Source organism: Panthera tigris, chromosome D2, assembly GCF_018350195.1.
Source record: "Panthera tigris isolate Pti1 chromosome D2, P.tigris_Pti1_mat1.1, whole genome shotgun sequence".
Lineage (NCBI taxonomy): Eukaryota > Metazoa > Chordata > Mammalia > Carnivora > Felidae > Panthera > Panthera tigris.
Genome location: NC_056670.1, coordinates 61,839,796 through 61,866,231, shown reverse-complemented (window position 1 = coordinate 61,866,231; position 26,436 = coordinate 61,839,796).

Genomic DNA, 26,436 nt, shown 5'->3' with positions numbered 1-26,436 from the left:
TTGGGTACATGCCATAGCCCATCAGATCTAGAATGTCTATAGGGTAGTATCAAGCAGCCATACATCACCAATCAGGTGTGGAAAGGGGCTGGGAAATGTGTTATAGAAGACATGATCACTTCTCTGGACCAGTCCTCACTCAGATCAGACTTGACTTAGAACTGTCAGCCTCTGCAGGTAGAATAGCACCTGAAATTCAGGCAAGGATGAGCAGAAGGTATAAGGAGAGATTCAAGGGAGTGTTTACTTCCCATACCCAAGCACTGCTGAAGATTTCAAAACACAAGTAACCCCAAGAGATACCCAAATCCCATACCCCAAACCCATCTGGGTTTATTATTAACCTGAGAAGATTTCCTTCAATAGCAACACAGGACATTTAGATGGTAGAAAATTCTGTCATATGACAGAGGAGGTGAGGGATGGAAGGAAAGAGCCTGTACTCATTGCCAGGAAAGTTGGAGCCAAGTGGGTCTGCTGGAGACTCCTGCTTTCAGAGAACATCTGTGTATTCACAGTGGCTCTTGCAGGTTGCTCTGGAAAACTTCTGTCTTCCAAGATGCAATATCATGCCTTTGTTATCAGATGAGGCCTTCCATGAGGCAAGTCCATGTCTTCTGATGTCCCATTCAGATAAGTCTTCTTGAGCATAGGGGAACCAAATTCATCACTGCCCTCTTCTCATAGAGCAGAGCCTAGTAAACAATTCTGCTCACAGGGGAGATTTTCAAGCCATAACATCAAAGAACTGAGTAGCTGTAATTAAGTGTGTGTGTGTGTGTGTGTGTGTGTGTGTGTGTAGCAATTTGCTGTACACACACACATAAATACAGCCAATGGCAACATATAAATACCCATTTGCTTAAATGCATAGATAGATACAATCAGACGATAAGGGAGTGTGGACCTATGTTGAGCCTAAGCTGTATCACCTGTGGGACTCAAACATGTTTTAGAATGTCTGACGAATTGGTGATCCCCTTTAGGAAATTGTTATAAGGACTGAGGAGCTTCCAGCAGTGAAATTCCTAAGGAAAGAAGGAGATGAGGAAAAGTTGGACCCAATGTCACGTCCTCAAGATGAGAGAGGAGGCATGGTTCTGTGGATAGTGCAGAATCTGTCACTTGGCCCTGTCCTGTGCGGTATCACTTGGGCCCTATTAGCTAATTAATATCAGCTAACATTATAGAGCATTACAACGTAAGTGTAGTTTTGCATGCTTTAGCTCATTTAGCCTCTAAACCTGAATTGCGTACTGCTGTTTTAGTTCTATTTCACAAATAAACATGTTAAAGTTCAAAGAAGCAAAGAACTTTCTCTAGCACAGACAACTACTGAGCAGGAGAACCAGGCTTCAAACCCTAATCAGTTTGAACCCATTACCCAGATTCTAACCTCACACTATCCTGTTCCCCCAGGGAAAGAGGACCTTAAATAAAAAATGAAAGAACCTTCTGCCTGCAACGGAAGGCGGGGAGGCTTGAGGAAGCACAAAGACAGCTATTCCCTCTAGCTGTGCCACTAACTGCAATGTGTTAGCACCTCAAAATTCCAGGGTATCAGTGGTGCCTCAGTGGGAAGGCAGGTGCTCACGGAGAGAGACTGTGGTGCTTTGTGGCGGAAGGTGGTGGACGTGGAGAGAAGGCACAGTGCCCTGTGGCCGTGGCAATGTCCAGCACAGGTAGAAATGCACAGCTGGCCCATGGACAGCAGTACCCAGCAGAAACCTGTAGCAGCTGACCAGATTTGCCCATGGGCTTCACGGGAAACTCCCTGGGTACATGCACGAATGCTTGAGGGGCTGTGGCAAGGATCAGGGTCCTGCATTCCCAAGAAGGAGCATGAGCTAGGAAAGCATGGGAGATTACTGGTGACATGACCCACCTTTAATCTCAGGCTGCAACAGCCTGAGGAAACATATAGTAAATCTAAGAGAGAGGAAGAAAGAACTATGTGATCCTCAGCCTGACCTTTTTTTTTTTTAACTGATCCAGATCTCTTTCAAAACAAAAGGCCAAGCCAGATGGCAAAAAATTAAATTAAATTAAATTAAATTAAATTAAATTAAAAATTAAAAAGTTAAAAATTAAAAAAATTAAAAATAAAAAAAGATTGTAAAATTTGCATCAAAATGAGGATAATAGTTTCAGTTGCCTGATGCCACTCTTCCCCTAAATTATCCTCAATAATGGTGAGAATTTCTACCTTCAGTCTGTCCCGTGTTCTGACAATGTCTGACCATCCAGAGAAATATCTACCGGCTCTTAGAGCAGAACTCACAACCCCTAGCCCTCAACCTCATGGGAGTAGACCCCCATATCCATCTCCATGCGAGCTCATAAGTACCTGCACAACATAGACGGGATAGGGTTAAAGGCTCAGCCCTGCATTCTCTTAGCAGATGCCATGTGGAAAAGTGCTGCCCTGGCAGTGCCCTGTGGCTTCAGCAATCAGGCAGGGTAGGCTAATTAGTCAGTCTGAGAACCATGGGGGAAATGCTGACAAACTCAATAAGCAGCCAGTGCCTGGCCCCGAGGGGTGGGGGTAGAACCACAGCAAAACAGAGGGGCAGCAGGTCTGGGGGCAAACAGGTGTTCTCCAAAGAGCCCTTGATCTACTGACCTCTTCAGCCTTTATTCCAGAGACTATTGTCAAGCCACATTAAAGAGGCCTTAGCCAGAAACAGACCCATACGTACAGAGAGCATACTGGTGGTTGCCAGTGGGGAGGGGGTGGAGGGATGGGCAAAAGGGAGTGAAGGCAAGTGGGAGGTGCAGGCTCTCGGCTATGTAATGAATACGCCAGGGGGATGAAAGGCGCAGCATGGGGAACACGGTCAAATGTCTTGCGATAGCGCTGTATGGTGACGGATGGCAGCCACATGATAGTCAGCTACATGGCATAACACACGGAACTGTCTAATCATTATGTTGTACACCTGCAACTAATGCAACATTGTGGGTCAACTGTACTTCAATTTAAAAAAAAAAGCACAATTAAAAAACTTGAATTACGGGCACCTGGGTGGCTCAATCGGGGCTAAACCTCTGGCTCTTGATTTTGGCTCAGCTCATGATCTCACAGTTTGTGAGTTCGAGCCCGACGTTGTGGCCTCTGCACGCACAGTGCAGAACCTCCCTCGGATCCTCTCTCTCAGCCCATCCCCCACTTGGTCTCTCTCTCTCTCTCTCTCTCTCTCTTTCAAAAGTAAATATTTAAAAAACTTGAACTATGTGATTTAAAAAAGAACTGAAAAATAAAGAGGTCTTGCTAAGGCACCAGGCCCTGTGGTCATGCCCTTGAAACGGAAGCAGAGTGGGGACAGGCAGATGATACCAAAGGTCCTTGAGTGTTGCAGGAGGCACAGGATACGCTATCATCCTGAAATGGTGATTCTCTATCCAGAGATGTGGGAGCAGAGAGCACCGTTTTATATCAAACCGAGCATGGGCATATTAAGGTATACAACACAAACTCTGCAGGAATGTTTAAAATAGAGCACAAGGGGCGCCTGGGTGGCTTGGTCAGTTAAGCGTCCGACTTCGGCTCAGGTCATGATCTCACGGTCCGTGAGTTCGAGCCCGCGTCGGGCTCTGTGCTGACAGCTCAGAGCCTGGAGCCTGTTTCAGATTCTGTGTCTCCCTCTCTCTCTGCCCCTCCCCTGTTCATGCTCTGTCTCTCTCTGTCTCAAAAATAAATAAACGTTAAAAAAAATAAAAATATAAAATAAAATAAAATAAAATAGAGCACAAGGCTTTAGGATTAGAACTACACTCGCAAACACCATCCCCCAGCTCCAGGTACGTGCTCAATGTCCGCTACAGTTGGAGTTCAGCCGTGGAAAAGCAGAATATATTTTTACTCTTTGTCTTTTTTTTTAATGTTTATTTATTTTTGAGAGAGCGAGAGAGAGAGAGACAGCAGGGGAGGGGCAGCAAGAGAGGGAGACACAGAATCCGAAGCAGGCTCCAGGCTCTGAGCTGTGAGCACAGAGCCTGACATGGGGCTCAAACCCATGACCGGTGAGATCATGACCTGAGGTAAAGTCAAACGCTCATCTGCTTGTCTGACACTGGGCTCTGTGCTGACAGCTCAGAGCCTGGAGCCTGCTTCAGACTCTGTGTCCCTCTCTCTCTGCCCCTCCCCCGCTCATGCTCACACAAGCACACACACACACACACTCTCTCTCTCTCTCTCTCTCTCTCAAAAACAAATTAAAAAAAATTATAGTGGTTTCCATGTATTTCTGAAGGCTAAAATTCATAGGCAGCGAAAGGCAGGTCTGGAAGCTGCCCCGTGAGGAGAATCTTGGAGGACACAGAGCCTTCCTGCCTGAACAGCTCTGCCCACAGATTACAATCTGTGCAAGGAGAAGCAGAAAGGAGGCGGTTGTGGAATTCACCCATTCCACAGGTAGTTGTTCAGCCAAGCAACTGCTTTTGGCACTGAGGACACAACAGTGAACCAAACAGTCACAATGGTGCTTTCACTGAGTAGCTGAAACTAAAGCAAATTCCCAGTCTTCAGTGAGTATGTATATTACCTTAATAACAGCAGCAGGAGCCTGCAGTAACTGTATTCTCTACCTGCTACTGATAGAGTTCACCTTCCTGGGCCTTACCGAGTTTCCTAGCCTGTAAATGAAGATGGGGGTGACAGCCTTCAGTATGAGGTCTAGGACAACTAACCTGTTTAAAATACATAAAACAGCAAGCACAGTATAGCAGGTGATAATGACATGGGCTTGGATCAGAGACCTGAGTTCAGGACATGACTCTGAGTCCATTATCCTGTGCACTGCAGAGGATATAAACATAAGCGAAAGAAAAGGAACTTAGAACAACACCCTGTCAATATTAACTTCTATTATGAACAATAATACAAACAGGAAGATAGAGAACTCACTGCTCCCTGAATGGTACCGAATAAGCATTCAATATAGGCACCTCAGTTACTTTTCCTCTTGCCTCCTCTTTCTGTCCTCAGGGGGGTGCCGGAAGGGGGCTGGGGACTCCCTGGAGGTTGATGAACCTGTGTCCCATCTCTGACTTCACTACAGACCAAAGAAACAAATGACTTCGAACTTCCTTGGGTTTTTACATCAGTTGTCCCTGAGAGGAGCTGAGTGACGCTTTCATCAGAATGAACTATGCTGGCTTCAGTTACCCAAGTACAGGAGGGGTTTTGTCCAAATTTTATGTCACTTATCACCCTTAATAATTCAGACCATGGCCTTGAGTTCCCCATTGGATGGGGGCAGTAGAAGCAGCTCTCCTTACATGATAAAAATAAATGAAGGCAGGGGAGGAGGAGGGATAGAGCAAATCGTGTCAACTGAGGTCAAAGGAAATCAGGTCTGTATGCTATCTTCAATTGGAAATGGGAGCAACTCCACCAAAGGTCAACGTTAGGTAAAAGCCTGGCCCTGGAAAGCACTCACGGGAGAAAATCTCTCATCATTGTTTCCCTGACTGCCCTCCCTATGTCCCTCCCACTGGTCTTCAGCTGGGAGGAGGGGCCCATTCTTATAAAGAAGGAACCAGTTGATGATCAGAGGGGAACAGATGTCTTCACTTCTTCCCTGGCACCTTCATGCTGCTTTCAGCTTAATTAGCCAACTGTGCTCCCCTCGCACCTGGATGGGAATCTGGACGGGATTCTGGAAGGGAATCTGGATGGGAAATTGGAAGGCTGAGCAAACACCCACTGGGCCGGTGAAGGGCAGTCCACACCCTCTCCACCCTCTCCGTGCTCCACCTGAGCCCCAAGAGCCAGCCGCCTCTTCTAGGACTCTGGCCTATAGCTGGGACCCTCGATCAACTGCAGGGACAGGTCTGAAGGGAAGCAGGCTCCAGAGAAAGGCCCTTACTCCCCAGCTGCCCCCTCAGCACCCAACCTACCTCGGTCCTTGGGAGGAGACGAGCAGATCTCAAAGCACCAGATACCTTTCTCAGTATCTTACACATATGAATTCATTCACTCCTGGCAAGAATGCTAAAAAGTGAGAATGTTGCTATTGTTTTTTTTTTTTTTAACTGATGAAGGAACAGAAGCACAAAGAGATTAAATAATATGCCTCAGGTCATACAGCTATTGAGTAGCAGAACTGGGATTAAGACCCAGACATTCCAACTCTAGAATCTGGGTTCCTCATCATGACACTAGAAGCTTGATGGGTGAGCTCACAGGTGAGCAGAGCTGAGTGAATATATTTGAGGTCTGGAGACCAACATGTGGACGTCCTTCAGCCCATCAAGCCAGAGAGCCCATGCAGAGCCAAGCTGCCCTGGAGAGATCAGCAGAGGAAAGAGACGTGGTTTCTGCTCTGGCGGGTTTAGTGGTTAATAACAATGGCAGGTGTTTGCCGTGCAATTACCAAGTACCCCAACCTTATGTTACTATTTCCATTTTACACATGAGGAAAACAGACTCGGAGGAGAACATGCACAAGGTCATGTAGATAATTCAGAGGTAGAGCTGAGGTTTGAGGGTAGCTCTGTCCCCAAAGGAGCTATGCTTATCCTTCCTTGCGCCAGTTGAAAAGGCCATACTGATTCAGGTACAGGAGCGATCAGGAATGGGATGCCCTAGGGGCGCCTGGGTGGCTCAGTCGGTTGAGCGTCCAACTTCAGCTTGGGTCATGATCTCGCGGTCCGTGAGTTCGAGCCCCGTGTCGGGCTCTGGGCTGATGGCTCAGAGCCTGGAGCCTGCTTCCGATTCTGTGTCTCCCTCTCTCTCTGCCCCTCCCCCATTCATGCTCTGTCTCTCTCTGTCTCAAAAATATTAAAAAAAAAATTAAAAAAAAAAAAAAAGGAATGGGATGCCCTCTCCCCCGACCCCTGCCCTGTGCTACAGAAACCCCTGGGTCAGAAGAGCTAGACTTGGCCCCTGTCCCCTTCAGGCCCACCTGTGACTCCCTGCGAACAAAGCAGAACCTTGGGCTCAGCCCCTAACCCTACCCTTACAGCCCTTCTCGACCAGGGAAAGGAGGTTCCCAGAAGCATGTCTTCCTGAAGGAGTCTGTCTTCTCCAAGCTCCCAGGAGAGTGGGCAGATGCCCGGAAGGATCTGATCCTCCTGGTCTGGAATACCTCTGGGCCTTCCATGGAGCCTTGTCCAGCCTGCTCAGTCCCCACACCCACCTGCCCTATCACCCCAAGAGACGGAAAACTTGGCCTGATGGCCTCCTGGGGATGCTCTCTGTGATTTCAGATTTTTGTAAAATGGCCATTTTGGATTTTTTGAGAAGGCTTTTCTGAAGTTCTGCATTTGGAGACACATTGGCGGTTTTCGAACTCACCATCATCATTACCCATCATTATCCTTGGTAACCTTAGTTTGAAATCTGCTCTGAGATTAATGTAGCTGTTCTTGCTTTCTTTTGATTATTGTTAGCATGGTGTATTTTCCTCTATCCATTTTTTAAAATTTATTTATCTTGAGAGAGAGAGGGTGTGTGCGTGTGCATGTGAGCAGGGGAGGAGCAGAGAGAGAGGGAGAGAGAGAACCCAAGCAGGCTCCATGCTACCAGTGCAGAGCCAGACACGGGACTCAATCTCTCAAAGCATGAGATCATGACCTGAGCCGCAATCAAGGGTCTGACACTTAACAGGCTGAGCTGCCCAGGTGCCCCTCCTCTATCCATTTTTAATCAATATGCATCTTTATATCTAAAGTAAGTTTCTTGTAGACAACATATAGTTGGGTCTTGATTTTGCATTACTGCAACAATCTCTGTCTTTTCATTGGTTCTTTGAGCCCACTGATGTCCAAAGTGATTATTGACATAGGTGGATTAATATTTATCGCCTCTGTTACTGTCTCCTATTTGTTCCCCTTGTTCTTTGTTCCTGTTTTTATCTTCCACTCTTTTTCTGTCTCTTGTGGTTTGAACTGAGCATTTCATACGATTCCATTTTCTCTCCTTCCTTAGCATATCCATTATACGTCTCTCACTAGTGTTTTTGAAAAGCTACCATGGTCATTCCTTTCCAACTTTCTGCCAATCCAGACTGTCTCTCTGTTATTCACCAAGTCCATTCCGTGCAAGCCACTTTCTGCTCTCAGTGGGCCACGGTGGGTTATCAGTTATTCCGTTAACAACTTTATTTTGCATTCAGTCCTATGTAAATGCTGGGCTCTGCCTCCAGGAGTTGATGGTCACAGTTCCCATTTACTGAACATCTATTATGTGCCAGTCGCTTTCCTGGATGTTCTTGCTCCTTCAGAATGGGGATATTACTATTCCAGTTTCAGTGACTCGCTGCAGAAATGTCCCTCACTGTACATTGTTATCATTTTCTCCCCCCCACAAAAAAAAAAATTAGGACAGTCCAGAATCTGAGTGGACATCTAACCCCTGATATCATCTGTTCTTGACAGGTTAGAAATCTGACTTCCTGCCCTCTGATTTCCTCCCATGTTCATTTTTTTACCCCATGGAGGAAGGATCACTTGGCTTTAGTACCAGCAAGTACATATTGTGATTTTTTTTTTAATTAAATGTTTTTTAATTTTAAAAATTTACAGCACAGGCATTTGAGGATGAGTATTAAAAGGGATGACTTCACCCCTTCTGGGCATTCTGATCTAATCTTAGCTGTAATAATAATATTGCAGTAAAATGATAGGGGGCACAAAACATTTTGGGAGCACCTTGTCCATGGCTGATTCAATCAGTAATGGCCATCTTGCCCATGTGATGCCCTTTGTTTTGCCACTTCTGGGAATTTGAAATGGAAACTTTGAGATGGAGCCACCGATGAGAGTAGGTCAGAGTGGAGCTTAGCTGAATCACACTAATGGCGAAGCACTAATGCAAGGTCAGGGCATGCTGCTGCTACTGTTGGCCTGGGAGCAGCCTGGTCCCACCTCTCCTGTGGCCTCATTGTCCAGATTTTACTTGGATTCCAGCAGGCCCGTAGACTTATTCTTACCCTTTCTTAAGCCAACTGCAGGGACTTATGTTCCTAGCAAATATATGATCTGTAAGATAAATTGATTTTGCTTTAAAAAAAATTGTACCTCACTCACAGAAATATAAAAGATATTCTCTTCTGAGTTTCAGATCATACACTGACTCTAACCAAACTCCCAGGCAAGTGGGTGTGAAGTTCCCAGCATGCACCTGACCCTGTGGCCGAAGTTGAAGAAGGGACAGAGAGTGGGGTTGGGGGTGGGGTGGAGGGGAAGGGCAGGTGCAGTGGGCCAGTCCTATTCCATCCTGGAGGGAAGGGACAGGAGTGAGAGCAGAAAGCCTGGCTTAGGGCCAAAGGGAACAGGAAGAAAGGAAAAGGAGCCGACTTTTGTTCAGTGCTTGCTTCTCTCCTGCTGCCAGCTTGCTGGCTGCCACAGAGACAGGCTGGGTTGTTTCCCGGGCCGAGCACTTTTCCAAGAGCTGGGAAATAAACCACAACCAAACCCTCACTGACACCTTTGCCAAGCCAATAAACTGAAGTTCATGGGAAAGGTGAGCTCATCCAAAGGCAGTTTTCACTAATGCAAAACTGTGCAAGATATGAAAGTCACTTTTTTAATAGGAGCCTTGGGATAAATTTCTAAATCTTATGTATCTTTCTATAGAGTCGGGGTGCTTATGTGCATGTATGCATGTGCCTTAGGGGGTAACTCTTTGGAAAGGAAAGCACAGTGTTAGAGAAATCCACTTACTGAGCATCCTTGGGCAAGTTACTTAACCTCTCTGAGCTTCAATTTCTTCATCCATTAAAAAAAAAAAAAAGATAAATCACCCCATATGGTCATTTTGAGGATCAGATGGCCTGACATGTAATGCCTGGCACACGGTAAGCATTCAGTCGCAGGGTTTTTTTTTTTATTATTATTCAACTGGACTTGGGATTCTGTCAGTTCCTACAGCAAGATCCTTCCTCAGCCCTTGCTGTCTGCATAGGAGAGAAAGTTCCACCAGTATGAATCTTAGCCCTCCACTCTTAAAACAGAAACTCTGCAGCATTCTCCTGGTACAATTTCTTTCCCTTTATAAGGAAGCTGTTCGAGGAAAGCAGCAGGAAACCGACTGAGCCCCCCGGGAGCCCCGAGATCAGGCTATCCTTAGGTGGACCAGGTGCAGCCTCTCCTCTAGGCACGTCTACCAATCTGGGTGGGGGTGGTGGGGTGGTGGTTGGCAGTAGACAGAGTGGTAGAGATAAAGGGTGCAAAGTGCTGAGATGGTCACTGATGAACAACAGCCCGCTCCCTAGCTCAGGTCATGATCTCACCCTTTGTGAGTTCAAGCCCCGCATCCAGCTCTACGCTGACAGCACGGAGCCTGCTTGGGACTTCTCTCTCTCTCTCTTCTCCCCTCCCCAACTCTCGCTGTCTCTGTCTCTCTCAAAATAAATAAATAAGTGCTAGCAAGTGCTGGGGAGCGGGCTGATGTTCATCAGTGACCATCTCAGCACTTTGCACCCTTTATCTCTACCACTCTGTCCACTGCCGACCCCCCAGATCGGTCGATGTGCCTAGAGGAGAGGCTGCACTCGGTTCATATAAGGAAAGCCTCATCTCAGGGCGCCCAGGGGGGACTCAGTCAGTTAACTGTCTGACTCTTGGGTTCGGTCAGGTCATGATCTCACCATTTGTGAGTTCAAGCCCCACATCGGGCTCTGTGCTGACAGCTCGGAGCACGCTTGGGAGTCTTTCTCTCTCCTTCTCTCTCTGTCCCTCCCCCACTTGCTTGCGCAGTCTGTCTCTCTCAAAAAATAAATAAATAAATAAATAAATAAATAAGCAAAAAAAAAAAAAGAATAGCCTGAACTCAGGTCACACAAGAATCTTTGTCTGACCCACTCAGGGTTTCATATTTTAATATAGCCAATCAGATTTTAAGAAGTCTAGAATTCTAGTGCCTCTTGAAAAGTCAGACATCAGGCCACACTGGGCTCTCCTTCCTCTGGATCAACAAGACGCTGGCACTCTGTAGCCACTGCCTCTTTCAGTTGAGGTGAGCAGTCTCCAGTCAACCAAAGTCCTGACCATTCCTTATTGCTTTGCACTACGGGCCTGGCCCCACGGTGTCTGCAACATCTAGGCCAGGGCCATTCACTTACCCTGCATCAGCCTTATACTCTGTGAGAAGACAAATAGCAAGGGATCCCACGAAGTCCCCAGCATGGGGCCACAAGAAAAAGGACGGGTGCTTTGCCCTGCAGGCTTTTCCAGTAAGAAAAGAGCCCTGGGTCAGGAGTCTGGCACCTGGGGTGTGTGAATTCATCCTCCCCTCTCACCTCTCTGGACTTCAGTTTCCCCTCTTGTGACTCGGGACAGTTGGAGGAGCGGGACTCAGAGATTCGCTTTGGCACGACTTTGTCATAATGCAGAGTCACGACCGTCTGGCTCAGCTGGGAGTAGAGCTGCCTGATGACCCCAGGCGCCTGGGCCATAGTTCAGAGCTAGTCCACCAGAAACAGGCTGAGCTCCTTGTGGGAATGCCAACTGGTGCAGCCACTCTGGGAAACAGTATGGAGGGGCCTCAGGAAGTTAAAAACAGGACTACCCTACGACCCAGCAATTGCACTACTAGGTATTTACCCAAAGAATACAAAAACGCTAATTCAAAGGGATACGTGCACCTCGATGTTTACAGCACCATTATCTACAACAGCCAAACTATGGAAGCAGCCCAGGTATCTCTCAACTGATGAACAGATAAAGAAGATGTGGCATATATATATATATGTATATATATATACATTGTATATACAATATATACAATGGAATATTACTCAACCAAAAAAAAGAACGAAATCTTGCCATTTGCAGTGACATTTTTTGCTAAGGTAAATAAGTCAGCCAGAGAAAGATAAACATCATATGATTTCCCTCCTATGGGGAATTTAAGTAACAAAACAAATGAGCAAAAGGAAACAAAAGAGAGACAAACCAAGCCTCATAACTATAGAGAACAAAGCGATGGTGACCAGAGGGGAGGCAGGGGGATGGGTGAAATAGGTGAAGGGTTTAACGAGGGCACTTGTGATGGGCACCCGGTGTTGTATAGAAGCGTGGACTCACTATATTGCACACCTGAAACCAATACTGCACTGTATGTTAACTAACTGGAATTTATATAAAAACTTAAAAAACAAAAACAAACAAACAAAAAAAAAACAGGCTGAGCTGAAAACTCCCAGCCCCCGGGCCTCAGCAGGAAGAAGGAGAAGAGCTAGAAGTCTCTGTCTCCTGCTGGGGCTGTTCATTTACCACCCAAAGTCGCATGGTGGGGGGGTGTCAGAGGAAGTGGAGGCCCTGGCTGGGGCCAGGCATGCAGTAAAAACTTGAAGTAGAGGGAAAAACACTAAAAGCAGGAGGGATGGGAAGATAAAAGGAGATAGGGAGAGAGGCTTCTGGCTAAAGAACTGCATAATTCTGGACTAAAATAAAAATTCTATCCCAGGGGGCTAAAACCACTCAAAAGGGTCATCAATTTGTGTTGTGACTTATGCCAGTGCCACCCCAGCTCCTGGAGACATTTCTACCCTTAGATCCCACCCCCCTACCGCCCTGCGGAGAATATGCTGTCTGCTTCCCCCTCCCCACCTGCCCCTCCAAGCCCTGGTTGCTTCCAAATGAGCCCTCCGCGCTGTGCGCTGTTTTCTTAGATTGCATCTAACGTAAAATGTTCCACTAGAATAATTTTGTTTTTGTTTCACCAAGCAAGAGAAAAGACCTGGGATGATTTGAAAAAGCAACCAAGCCCAGGCAGTTTTAATAGCCTAGGGGGTGGGGTGCTAAGAGTACTTTAACACAGATTTAAAATAAGTAGAAGCTCCAGAAATGCAGAGAGAGAGAGAGAATGAGAGAGAGATGGAGAGACAAGAGAGCAACACAGAGGAGCGAGTTTGAGGGCATCCTTCTCAAACCCCCACACCTCACCTGAAACCCAAGACAGGCCCTGGGAAAATGACTGCCCGCAGCCAGAACCTCCCCATCAAAGAGCCCTGGCCTGGCACACTGTCTCTGCAGCTGGAGCCTTAGGCCAGTCTCATCAAACACAGCCTCGGTCTTTTACTCATTCAATACACATTTGCAGGGTTCTAAAGACTGGGGAAACCTTCAAGGTCAGAACTATGTCCCTTTTGTCCACTAACGTAAGTCCAGTGTCCGACATGCTCCTGGCACAGTGGGTTGCTAATAAGCATTTGTTGATCAAACGATTACTTTGTGCCGGGCACTGATCTAGGCACAAGAGGATATGATGCAGAGTAAAAAAGACACAGCCTCTGTCCCACAGAGCTAACAATCTAGCTGGAGAGATAAAGACCTTAAGAGACTATTACACTACAGCATGCTAAGTGGGGGTTGGGCGGGGGGGTCAGGGTGCTATGAATATACATAGGAGGAGCATCTGGAAGGCTTCCTGGAGGAAGAGACATTCAATCTTTAACCCTTAGACACAAAGGATGACAAAGAGTCATCCAGGAGAAGTGGAGGGGGGGTGGTGTGGAGAGACTGCAGGCAGAGGAAACAGCATTGTGACGACTCAGTGACCAGACGGAATGGGACATCCAAGGAACAGAGAGAGATCTGGGGCAACCAGATGGTTGGAGACAAGAAGGTGAAGGTTTGGAGAGAGTTTGGTGAGGGAGAACACACCGCTTTACACAGGGCCTGAGAAGCCAGGGTGAGGCATGTCTGTACTTCATCCTAAAGCAGTGGGGGGCATTCAACAGACGTTTATTAAGCAACTTCTTTATGTCAAGACTGGTCTGGGCATTGTGAATTCAGAGGAAAGCAAATCAGTGGTGACCCTTGACTTCATGGACTTCAGTGTAGTGCGGGGACCAGACACGAATCCAAAAATAACTGAACAAACCAATGTGTAACCATGAAGGGAGATAAACAGTCCAGAAGAGCCCTGCCAGACCTTCCTGTGTTGATGGACATATGTAAATACAGCATAGCCACATAGGCTAGTGTGCACTCAGGACGTCACTAACGTGACTGAAAAACCAAATGTTTCATTTTATTCAATTTTTATTATCTTAAATTCAAATTGAAATAACCGTAGGTGGCTAGTAGCTACCTTATTGGACGGTATAGAAATAAATGAAGCCAGATCTGAGAACACATAACAAAGGAAGCTGGTCTTATCTAGGGGAGCAGGACATTCTTGGGGATGTGACCTGACCTAGCATCTCAATTATGAGGTGGCAGATACTGCTGATGGTCCTGTGTCCAAATTCCTAATATGTAGCGGAAAGAACTCGACAGCCAGAATACAAGAGATCAGGGTCAAAACCCCGGTTCAGTGACTTACGTGCTGGACAATGCATTATTCAAGCCCTCGATTTGCTCTGAGCCTCAGTTTCCTCATCCGTAAAACAGAAATAAACTGTTCCACCAAATTCACAGAACTGTTATGAGGATCCAGTGAAAGTGCGTACGCAAAAAAAAACTTTGAAAACTATAAATACTACACGAGTGTAATACATGATTTTAGTATCTCTTTTGCTGATTACAGGAGAAACACACGCCCATTGTAGAAAAATCGGAAAATGTAGAAAGACTCAAAAGGCAAACAAACAAACAAACAAATTTAAATAACACAATACCTCAGCTGTCTCTTCAGTCATCTTTCTTTGCATATGTGTGCCTATCTGTAATTGTTAAAACAAACACCTAGAGCACACCTGCGTGCTGTTTTGTGGTCTACTTTTTTCCCTTAGCAATATATCACGAACCTTCCTCCGAGTCGTTAGTTTTCTACAACATGGTTTTGAATGGCTGCAGAGTGCTCCATAAGAGGTTGTGATTTTACCTTCAGAGCCCATTACTTCCTTCATTAGCAGGGTGAGAGTGAGTCGAGGGACTCTGCTCCCTCCCCATCTCGGGGCTGGCATTGGGCCCAAGGACGCTGCCCACACGTTCAAATTCACAGTGCCCGGTTCCTAGAATCCATTGCCCCGATGCCTCCGAGCAAGCCGAATCACGAAGGAGGAAGTCTCCCAAGGCGCTCCGCTCACCCCACCCATCTCTTCCCAGTGGTTTCTCCGCGCCCTGGAAGCCAGCCAAGCCCAGAGAGCAGCAAGAGTTGCAGATTCAGCCGTAATTAACACTTCGGCACCTGGCACCTGGTGCTGTGTGGGTGGCACTCTCCAGGGTGACCATCCAGCTGCCCTCACCCGCCGCCTCTACACCAGGCTACTTGGGGAAAGTGTGTTGTGTGTGTGTGTGTGTGTGTGTGTGTGTGTGTGTGTGTGACTGGTCAACTTCCCTGGACTTTAATATTTTCAAAGTTCAGGTGGCCCCGGGGGCCCCCTGAGCGGCCCTCCTGCTGAACTGGTTTTCAGACTGTGCCACTTTAAACATGATTCAAGAAAAATTACCGGAGCCTCCACTCCATCTGTCTCTGGAAATGGTCTTTGTGCTTAGATCATTTGCCAGCGACACTCCATCTCCACAATTACCTCGGCTATTTTATCTTTATCTGTCCGGAACACCGAAGGGGAAGCAGCAGATAACGCCATTATTTAAGTGACTCGTTCAGCCTAAATACTTTTGCACCTCAGACTGCGAAACACCACCCGCTGCACTGGCCTCTCCCCCGCGGGGGACCAGCCCCTGCGCTCCCTTTAGGTTTCAGGCATGGTAAAGAGGGGCTGCTAACGGAACAGTGTCGCCACAGCCCGGCTGCATCCTTAGGAGCCCAGGGACGGAACCGAACCCCTAGTCCCAGCTAGAACTGCTTCTCCACGCTCCCTAACCCCCAGGTGGCCCCATGGCAGAGGCGGGTACTCCAACAAGCCTCCAAGACCAGCGTGTCTTCTATGTAACTGGAAGTTTCTGCAGTGGATGAAGCATGAGAGGTTAGGAGAAAAAGGCAAGGATCAGAGGGTTCGGATGTTACCCTACCTGGTCCCCACCCATGCATCTTTTTACATATTTACTATATGCACATATCTTAGCCACCAAGAGGAAGAAAGATGCTACCACATGCCTCCCTCCTGCCGGGAGATAAAACATCAAAAGATAATGAACGAAACCAGGCAGTACGGGCCAGGTTAATACAAACAGCTAGCACTTACGGAGCTCTCACTACGTGCCAGGCAACCTGCTAAGCACTTCATCACATTTTCTTATTTACTCCTTGCAACTACCCTATGAGGTGTGCCCGAGGAACCTCACTTTTCAGGAAGACACGGAGCTATGGTGAGCTTAAATGACTCGCCCAACGTCAGACACAAGCAGTGGTTGCAGCCAGGACTTGCCGCTTTGCAAGCAAGACGCTGCTGCTTCCAAAGGAAGCAGTTACGGGAAAGGAAAGGGAGGGCACAGCCCCACTTCTACAAAAGCCGATCCACCTGCCATTTCAAGTGTTGGGACCAGAGACTGACACGCCCAGTGGGTGGTGAACGCAGCTCTCCATCCACCCGGTTCTTCTCCCAGAGACGAATTCTCCACATTTCATACCCGAGGTGTGGCCCTTTCAGGATTTCTTTCTTTCTATTCTTTTCTCCCCTAAAACTGAGATTCCATTCTTTCCACTCAAGGACTGGGTCAAAACCAGGAGAAATACCAGCCACATGGAACAGGGGAGCATCCTGGTAGTCGAGCCAGGTCATGGAGCAGAGGTGCCTAGGACAGATACGACCTGAGAAGTCGAATGAATTCCAGGTAAGTAAGGGAGCAAGAAGAGCCCATGACACCATGGGACAAGCCATGCCAGATCTTGGACCCAAGGTAAGAGAGCAGACAGGAAATGAGGCAGGAGGTCTGGCTTAGGGTGCAAGCCCCAGCGGCAGGCTCTGAGACAAGGCTGGGTGTGAGAACTTTTTGGGGAGTGGCTCTGAGAATCAGCGGTAGTGGGGTGGGGGCTGAGACAAGGAGAGGAAGGAAGCAAATAAGAAGATGTTAATAAGAAGTTTACCATTTGGGGGATGCCTGGGTGGCTCCATCGATTAAGCGTCCCACTTCAGCTCAGGTCATGATCTCATGGCTCATAAGTTCAAGCCCCACATTGGGCTCTGTATTGACAGCTTAGAGCCTGGAGCCTGTTTCAGATTCTGTGTCTCCCTCTCTCAGATCCTCCCCCATTCACACTCTCTCTCTCTTTCTCTCTCTCTCTCTCTCTCTCTCTCTCTCTCTCTCAGAAATAAACATTAAAAAAAGAAGTTTACCATTTGGGGCAGTTGGGGCTCGTTGTACCAGGAATCCCAGGAGAAGATGTGGGGAACACCTCAGAGCGGTCCCACCTCAGGGGTTAGGAAACTAGGTTATTTGTCCAGCAACACCTTCACATGAATAGTTGGGGGCTGCTCCCGCGTGAGGTAGCACCCAGCATGTGCACTGCCCCACCTGCTCAGGCTAAGCGGGCTTCTACAGCCAGAGGGAGTCCGCAGGCAGAGGATCGTAGGGGCTTGCAGAAAAGAGGCCTGGTTGGGTGGGCCTCAGCACGTGACAAGGTCAGAGCCAGAATAAGTAGTAACTGGGAGGGAAAGAGAACAAGAACACAAGGCAAGTCCTTCAGCTATAGGGGACAGAAGGGTTGTGTGCTCCTGCGTGCAGCCTGGGTAAGGACCATCTGACACAGAGACAGGCAGGGGCAGAGTCTCCGCGGGGAGGGCTGGATTGATGGGGAGGTCCTCTGGCCCTCAAGGACCTGCTCCCATGCCCCTTCCCTGTCCTCGGGATGAGCTGGCCACCCAACCTGCAGATCAGACTCTGAGCAATGGAAGGCCACCCTGCCAGTCCCTGGTCCTCTGTCACCTTCTAGGTCTCTCTCTTCTCCCACTCTGCTCTTCAGGGCCTGCTTCCCCCAAGCACTTGATCCCCAGGCCAGGGTGAGGTGATCTGACTGAGATGGCTTCTCCTTTCCTTCAGCCCATATTTACAGCCTGACCCTGTGACAGTGGCCCCAGAACTGTCATTCTGCAAATAACTGTGGCCAGGGCAAAGAGAGGCAGAAGCCAACATGAGGATCTGAGACAGACATCCTGTAAGTGCATGTTTGGAAAAACCCAGACCTCTGAGCAGAAACTCTATTTCAACTTTCTCACTTTATTCTTCCTTAACCTCAGACTGAGGGGGAATAAACCTTCTTTGATTTGTAGACTGAAGTCTTTAAAGAGCTAGCTTGTCTTTTTTAAATTTATTTTTTCCTTTTGCTTGGGGCAGTTGCCAGGGGCCCCAAATGGGAATTTGGTACCTTGGTCAGTTGGCTCAAAATGTCAAAAGTTACTGTAGGGGATATCATGCCACCAATCCATCTTTCCTGCTAATCCAAAAGTCAAATAAGTTCATGGAGGGCTTTTTTTTCCCCTAGAATTTCAGGCTCCCTGAGGACTAATTTCTCTGAAAGCTGCATTAAACTAATAGCACCATAAAAGGCCCATTGTGAGATGTAATTGGTTTGCAGGACTTTCCAATAAAAATAATAAAAAGACTGACAAAGGCAGTTTCCAAAGGTCAATTATCTTTGTGTTGCTTGAGTTGAATGGAGGTCAGTCCCAGAATCCCATTTTATAGGCATATTAATCAAAACCGGGCCTGCCCTGCCCATCTGACCCCATCAGCTGTCAGAGAAATCACAGGCTCCACCTCATGTGGATTACCAAAAGGATGCTTTGGGCTCCTCTTTTCCCCAGAAGAGATTGGCCCATCATCACCGTGGATGCAGAGTTGGAAGCTGAAGTTTTCAAGGCAGCAAAACTATACCCTGAACACAAGAAAGAAAAGATAACTCAGTGATCTGGGCAGGTGTATGACAGGCAGTGTGCTCAGAGATAAGGCCACCATCCCCAAGGAGCTGAAGAAATATGTTAGTCTTGGCTCTTGGTTATATTTAACCAAAACTAACTAAAAACTAGCTTAAGTAAAAGTAAAAATTATTTAGCTTAAATAATGGAATTTTAAGGTTGGCTGGATCCAAGGGCTCAAAGAAATTCAACTCACTGATGACAGAAAGTTCTCATTATTCTCTCTCTCATTTATCTATCATCTATCTATATCTATCTATCTATCTATCTATCTATCTATCTATCTATCTACCTATCACCTTTCTCTGTCTATATCTGCACTGCTGGTCCCTGCTCTCAGACAGGCTGTCTGCCACATGGCAGGCAAGAAGACATGAGGCAGCCTTATCGCCCATTTTCCCCAATGAGTTACTTCACCATAAAGAGACTTTTTCTCCTAATGTTCACATATCAATTCCAGGAAAACCAAAATAAAACAAAACAAACACAAAACCTCTCATTAGCCCTGTTTGGATCACATGCCCACCCCTGGACCAATCACTATATCCACAGGGTTGCAAGAATATGATTTCTCAGATTGGGTCACATGCTCAGCCCTGTGGCTAGGAGGTCTAGAGAGAGGGCATAACAACATGTTTGACAATCAACCAGATCATACCAAGTAGGGAGAAAAGAGGCTCCCCCAAGGGCAGGATACTGGCAGACAAAATCGTACCCACCCAAAGACAATTACCCAACTTAAAAATGCACTCTACCAAATAAGAATACTATCTGGGGTCGAAAATAGATTAGAATCCCTCTCTATGGAGATAAAAGAAGAAAAGCTAGTCAGGATGAAATAAAAAATGCTATAACTGAGCTGCAATCTCGAATGGATGCCACGGTGGCAAGGATGAATGAGCTGTGAATCAGCAATATAGAGAACAAATTTATGGAGAATAATGAAGCAGAATAAAAGAGGGAGACTAAGGCAAAAGAGCACAATTTAAGAATGAGAGAAATCTGGGCACCTGGGTGGCTTAGTCAGTTAAGCGTCCAACTTTGGCTCAGGTCGCAATCTCGCAGTTTGTGAGTCCGAGCCCCACATCGGGCTCTGTGCCGAGAGCTCAGACCCTGAAGCCTGCTTCGATTCTGTGTCTCTTCCTCTCTTGCCCCCTCCCATGCTCATCCTCTGTCTCTATCTCTCTCTCAGTAATAAATAAACATTTAAAAAATTAAAAAAAAAAGAATTAGAGAAATCAGTGACTCATTAAAAAGGAACAACATCAAAATCATAGGGGTCCCAGAAGATGGAGAGAGAGAAAAAGGGGTAGAAGGGTTATGTGAGCAAATCATAGCAGAAAACTTTCCTAACCTGGGGAAAGACACAGACATCAAAATCCAAGAAGCACAGAGGACTCCCATAAGATTCAACAAAAACTGACCATCAACAGGTATATTATAGTCAAATTCACAAAATACTCAGGTAAGGAAAGAATCATGAAAGCAACAAGGGAAAAAAGTCCTTGACCTACAAGAGAGGACAGATCAGGTTTGCAGCAGACCTATCCACAGAAACTTGGCAGGCCAGGAAAAAGGGGCAGGACATATTCAATGTGCTGAATTGGAAAAACATGCACCCAAGAATTCTTTATCCAGCAAGGCTGTCATTCAAAATAGAAGGAAAGATTAAAAGTTTCCCAAACAATAACCACAGGAGTTTGTGACCGCTAAACCAGCCTTGCAAGAAATTTTAAGGGGAAATCTCTGAGGGGAGAAAAGATGAAGAAAAAAAAAGACCAAAAGCAACAAAGACTAGAAAGGACCAGAGAACACCACCAGAAACTCCAACTCTACAAGAAACATAAAGGTAACAAACTCATATCTGTCAGCACTCACTCTAAACATCAATGGACTAAATGTTCTAATCAAAAGACATAGGGTAACAGAATGGATAAGAAAACAAGATCCATCTATATGCTGTTTACAAGAGACCCACTTTAGACCTAAAGACAACTTCAGATTGAAAGTAAGGGGATGAAGAACCATCTATCATGCTAATGGTTGACAAAAGAAAGCCGGAGTAGCCATATTTATATCAGACAATCTAGACTATAAAATAAAGACTGTAACAAGAGATGAAGAAGGGCATTACATCATAATTAAGGGTCTATCCACCAAGAAGACCTAACAATTGTACACATTTATGCTCCAAATGTGGAGCATCCAAATATATAAATCAATTAATCACAAACATAAACTCATTGATAATAATATCATAATTAATAGCAGGGGACTTCAACACCACACCTACAACAATGGACACATCATCTAAACAGAAAATCAACAAGGAAACAGTGGCTTTGAATGACACACTGAGCCAGATGGACTTAATAGATATATTCAGAACATTTCATCCTATAGCGGCAGAATATACATTCTTCTCCAGTGCACATGGAACGGTCTCCAAAATAGATCACATGCTGGGACACAAATCAGCCCTCAATAAGTACAAAAAGACTGAGATCATACCATGCATATTTTCAGACCACAACGCTATGAAACTCGAAATCAACCACAAGAAAAAAATTGGAAACATAACAAATATTTGGAGACTAAAGAACATCTTACTAAAGAATGAATTGGCTTATCAAGAAGTTAAAGAAGAACTTAAAACGTATATGGAAGCCAATGAAAATGATAACATGAAAGCCTCTGGGATGCAGCAATGGCAGTTATAAGAGGGAGGTATATAGCAATCCAGGCCTTCCTAAAGAAGGAAGAAAGGTCTCAAATACATAACCTAACCTTACGCCTTAAAGAGCTGGAAAAAGAACAGCAAATAAACCCAAAGCCAGCAGAAGACAAGAAATAATAAAGATTAGAGCAGAAATCAATGCTATTGAAACCAAAAAAACAAAAACAAAACAAAACAAAACCCAGCAGAAGAGATCAATGAAACCAGAAGCTGGTTCTTTGAAAGAATTAACAAAATTGATAAACCACCAGCCAGTTTGATCAAAAAGAAAAAGGAAAGGACCCAAATAAATAAAATGAAGAATGAAAGAGGGGAGATCACAACCAACACAGCAGAAATAAAAACAATAATAAGAGAATAGTATGAGCAATTATACATCAATAAATGGGCAATCTGGAAGAAATGGACAAATTCCTAGAAACAGATAAACTACCACGACTGAAACAGGAAGAAAGAGAAAATTTGAACAGACACATAACTAGTAAAGAAATCAAATTAGTAATCAAAAATCTCCCAAAAAACAAGAGTCCAGGGCCAGATGGCTTTCCAGGGGAATTCTACCAAACATTTAAGTAAAAGTTAACACCTATTCTCTTAAAGCTGTTCCAAAAAATAGAAATGGAATGAAAACTTCCAAATTCTTTCTATGAAGCTAACATTACCTTGATTCTAAAACCAGACAAAGACCCTACTAAAAAGGAGAACTATAGACCAATTTCCCTGATGAACATGGATGCAAAAATCCTCAACAAGATATTAGCCAACTGGATCCAACAATACATTAAAAAAAAATTATTCACCACGGCCAAGTGGGATTTATAACTGGGATGCAGGGCTGGTTCAATATCCACAAAACAATCAATGTGATTCATCACATCAATAAAAGAAGGGACAAGAACCACATGACCATCTCAATAGATGTTGAGAAAGCCTTTGACCAAATACAGCATCTTTCTTGATAAAAACCCTTAAGAAAGTAGGAATAGAAGCATCATACCTCAAGATCATAAAAACCATATGTGAACGACCCACCACTAATATTATCCTCAAGGGGGAAAAACTGAGAGCTTTCCCCCTAAGGTCAGGAACAAGACAGGGATGTCCACTCTCACCACTGTTATTCAACATGCTATTGGAAGTCTTAGCCTCAGCAATCAGACAACACAAAGCAATAAAAGGCATCCAAATCGGCCAGGAGGAGGTCAAACTTTCACTCTTTACAGATGACATGATACTCTATATGGAAAACCCAAAAGATTCCACCAAAAACCTGCTAGAACTGATCAATGAATTCAGCAAAGTGGCAGTATATAAAATCAATGCACAGAAATCGGTTGCATTCCTATACACCAATAATGAAGCAATAGAAAGAGAAATCAAGGAATTGACACCATTTGCAATTGCACCAAAAACCATAAAATATCTAGGAATAAATCTAACCAAAGAGGTGAAAAATCTATACACTGAAAACTACAGAAAGTTTATGAAAGAAATTGAAGAAGACACCAAAAAATGGAAAAATATTCCATGCTCCTGGATAGGAAGAACAAATATTGTCAAAATGTCAATACTACCTAAAGCAATCTACGTATTCAATGGAATCTCTATCAAAGTAACACCAGCATTCTTCACAGAGCTAGAACAAACAAACAACTCTAAAATTTGTATGGAACCAGAAAAGACCCTGGATAGCCAAAGCAATCTTGAAAAAGAAAACCAAAGCAGGAGACATCACAATCCCAGACTTCAATCTGTATTACAAAGCTGTAATCATCAAAACAGTATGGTACTGGCACAAGAACAGACACTCAGATCAATGGAACAGAATAGAGAACCCAGAAATGGACTCACAAATGTATGGCCAACTAATCTTTGACAAAGCAGGAAAGAATATCCAATGGAATAAAGACAGTCTCTTCATCAAGTGGTGCTGGGAAAACTTGACAGTGACATGCAGAAAAATGAACCTGGACCACTTTCTTACAGCAAAACAAACTCAAAATGGATGAAAGACCTAAATGTCAGACAGGAAGCCATCAAAATCCTCACGGAGAAAGCAGGCAACAACCTCTTTGACCTTGGCCGCAGCAACTTCTTACTCAACACATCTCCGGAGGCAAGGGAAACAAAAGCAAAAATGAACTACTGGGACCTCATCAAAATAAAAAGCTTCCACACAGCAAGGGAAGCAATCAGCAAAACCTAAAGGCAACCGACAGAATGGGAGAAGATATTTGCAAATGACATATCAGATAAAGGGTTAGTATCCAAAATCTATAAAGAACTTATCAAACTCAACACCCAAAAAACAAATAATCCAGTGAAGAAATGGGCCAAAGGCATGAATAGACACTTTTCCAAAGAAGACATAGAGATGGCCAACTGACACATGAAAAAATGCTCAACATCACTCATCATCTGGGAAATACAAACCAAAACCACAATGAGATACCACCTCACACCTGTCAGAATGGCTAACATTAACAACTCAGGCAACGACAGATGTTGGTGAGGATGCAGAGAAAGAGGATCTCTTTTGCACTACTGGTAGGAATGCAAACTGGTGCAGCTACTCTGGAAAACGGTATGGAGTTTCCTCAAAAAAATTAAAAATAGAACTACCCTATGACCCAGCAACTGCACTACTAGGTATCTACCTAAGGGATATAAGTATGCTGTTTTGAATAGGCACATGCACCCCAAGTTTATAGGAGCACTATCAACAATAATCAAAGTATGGAAAGAGTCCAAATGTCCACCAATGGATGAATGGATAAAGAAGATGTGGTATATATATATATATATATATATATATATATATATACACACACACACACACACACACACACATACGTACAATGGGGTATTACTCGGCAATCAAAAAGAATGAAATCTTGCTATTTGCAACTACGAGGATGCAACTAGAGGGTATTATGCTAAGCAAAATTAGTCAGAGAAAGACAAATATCGTATGACTTCACTCATATGAGGACTGTAAGAGACAAAACAGTTGAACAGAAGGGAAGGGAAGCAAAAATAATATAAAAACAAGGAGGGGGACAAAACATAAGAGACTCTTAAATACGGAGAACAAACAGAGGGTTGCTGGAGGGGTTGTGGAAGGGGGGGAACGGGTTAAATGGGTAAGGAGCATCAAGGAATCTACTCCTGAAATCATTGTTGCACTATATGCTAACTAATTAGGATGTAAATTTAAAAAATAAATTAAATAAAAAATTTAAAAAAGAAATAAACTTTATAAATAAATACTTTTTTAAATAAAAAAAAGCACTCTACCAGTTAGTGAAAGGTGTTCTTCATTCCAAATAGTCCACTGATTATTCATCCCTCCTTTCTCTCACCCATCCACCCATTTATCTGGCAAAAGAGTTGGTTTTACAGGAATAAGATCATTTACTTCTTGCCCCTGCTCAAAATAAAATTTAAAAAAATAAAAATAAATATTTGCTATTTCAGGGGTCTAAGTCTCTCCAAAATGATGAATTACCCTCAAGTCTTATATTGTACAAAACTCAATAAGGATGCACAAGAAAGAATGGAAGACTGTACAACAGAATGCTAACATTGGTTATCCCTAAGTAGTGTGGGTGGCTCCTTCTTTTTCTTTATTGTGTTTTGTGTTCTTTATATATATATAAATATATACATATATATATACTGTGTTTTGTATTCTTTATTGTGTATTTTATTCTTGTGTTCTTTATGTATATATATATATACACATATATATGTGTATATGTGTATATATATATGTGTATATATATATATTGTGTTTTGTATTCTTTATACTATATTATATATATATATATATATATATATATATATATAATGTTTTGTATTCTTTATTGTGTATTGTGTTTTCCAATCTCACTATAATGAAAATGTATTGCTCATATCATTTTAAAAAGGAAAAAGTAGGGACAACTGAGTGGCTCAGTCAGTTAACCATCCGACTTCAGCTCAGGTCATGATCTCACGGTCTGTGAGTTCAAGCCCCACATCAGGCTCTGTGCTAACAGCTCAGAGCCTAGAGCCTGCTTCAGATTCTGTGTCTCCCTCTCTCTCTAGTCCTCCTCCACTCGCGTTCTGCCTCTCTCTCTCTCTCACTCTCACTCTTTCCCTCTCAAAACTAAATAAACATTAATTTTTTTTTTTTAATAGGGGCACCTAGGTGGCTCAGTCGGTTGAGCGTTCGACTTCATCTCAGGTCATGATCTCGCGGTTTGTGAGTTCGAGTCCCTCATTGTGTTCTGTGCTGACAGCTCAGAGCCTGGAGCTGCCTTCGGATTCTGTGTCTTTCTCCCTCTGCCCCTCCCCCACTCGTGCTCTGTCTCTGTCTCTCTCAAAAATAAACGTTAAAAATTAAAAAAAAAAATTTTAAGTAAATAAAAATAAAAAGGAAAAAGTAATGCTAAAAACCTCTTAATCTCATTATTCTGATTCTATATGCACCAAGCAACCATTTCGAACTTAGACTAGTTTCCCAAGTCAACTTTGCTACAAAAGAGAGAACAGACCATCCAGAGTACTCAGTACATCTTTCCATAATGATAGTACTCAGTCATGCTAATTCAAGTGTTTCCTGAGTCTCGGACTGCTCACAAGATGCTAACCCAACACCCAGCTTCTTCTTGACAAAACTTGAAGGCAGCACCCAAGACCCTGGAGGATAAAAGTGTTTGCCTCCTCACAATAGCCCTCCAGTGGCCAGCCACATTTGCTGCCGGCCACAAAGCCATGACTCATTAGCAGCTAAGTAAAGGACTGTACATTTTCTATCATCTACATGAGGGGTAGTCTTTTGAAGCAATCAGCGATTGTCCACTCTGAGCATGAAAGGAATGTGCCCTTCCTGCGAACAGCAGCAGGAATGTTCCAGCTGGAGTCTGGGGCTCCATAAAGAGTCATTCCAGCATTGAGAATAAAAGTGGAAATTATCAGACCTTTGAAATAGCTTGAGCT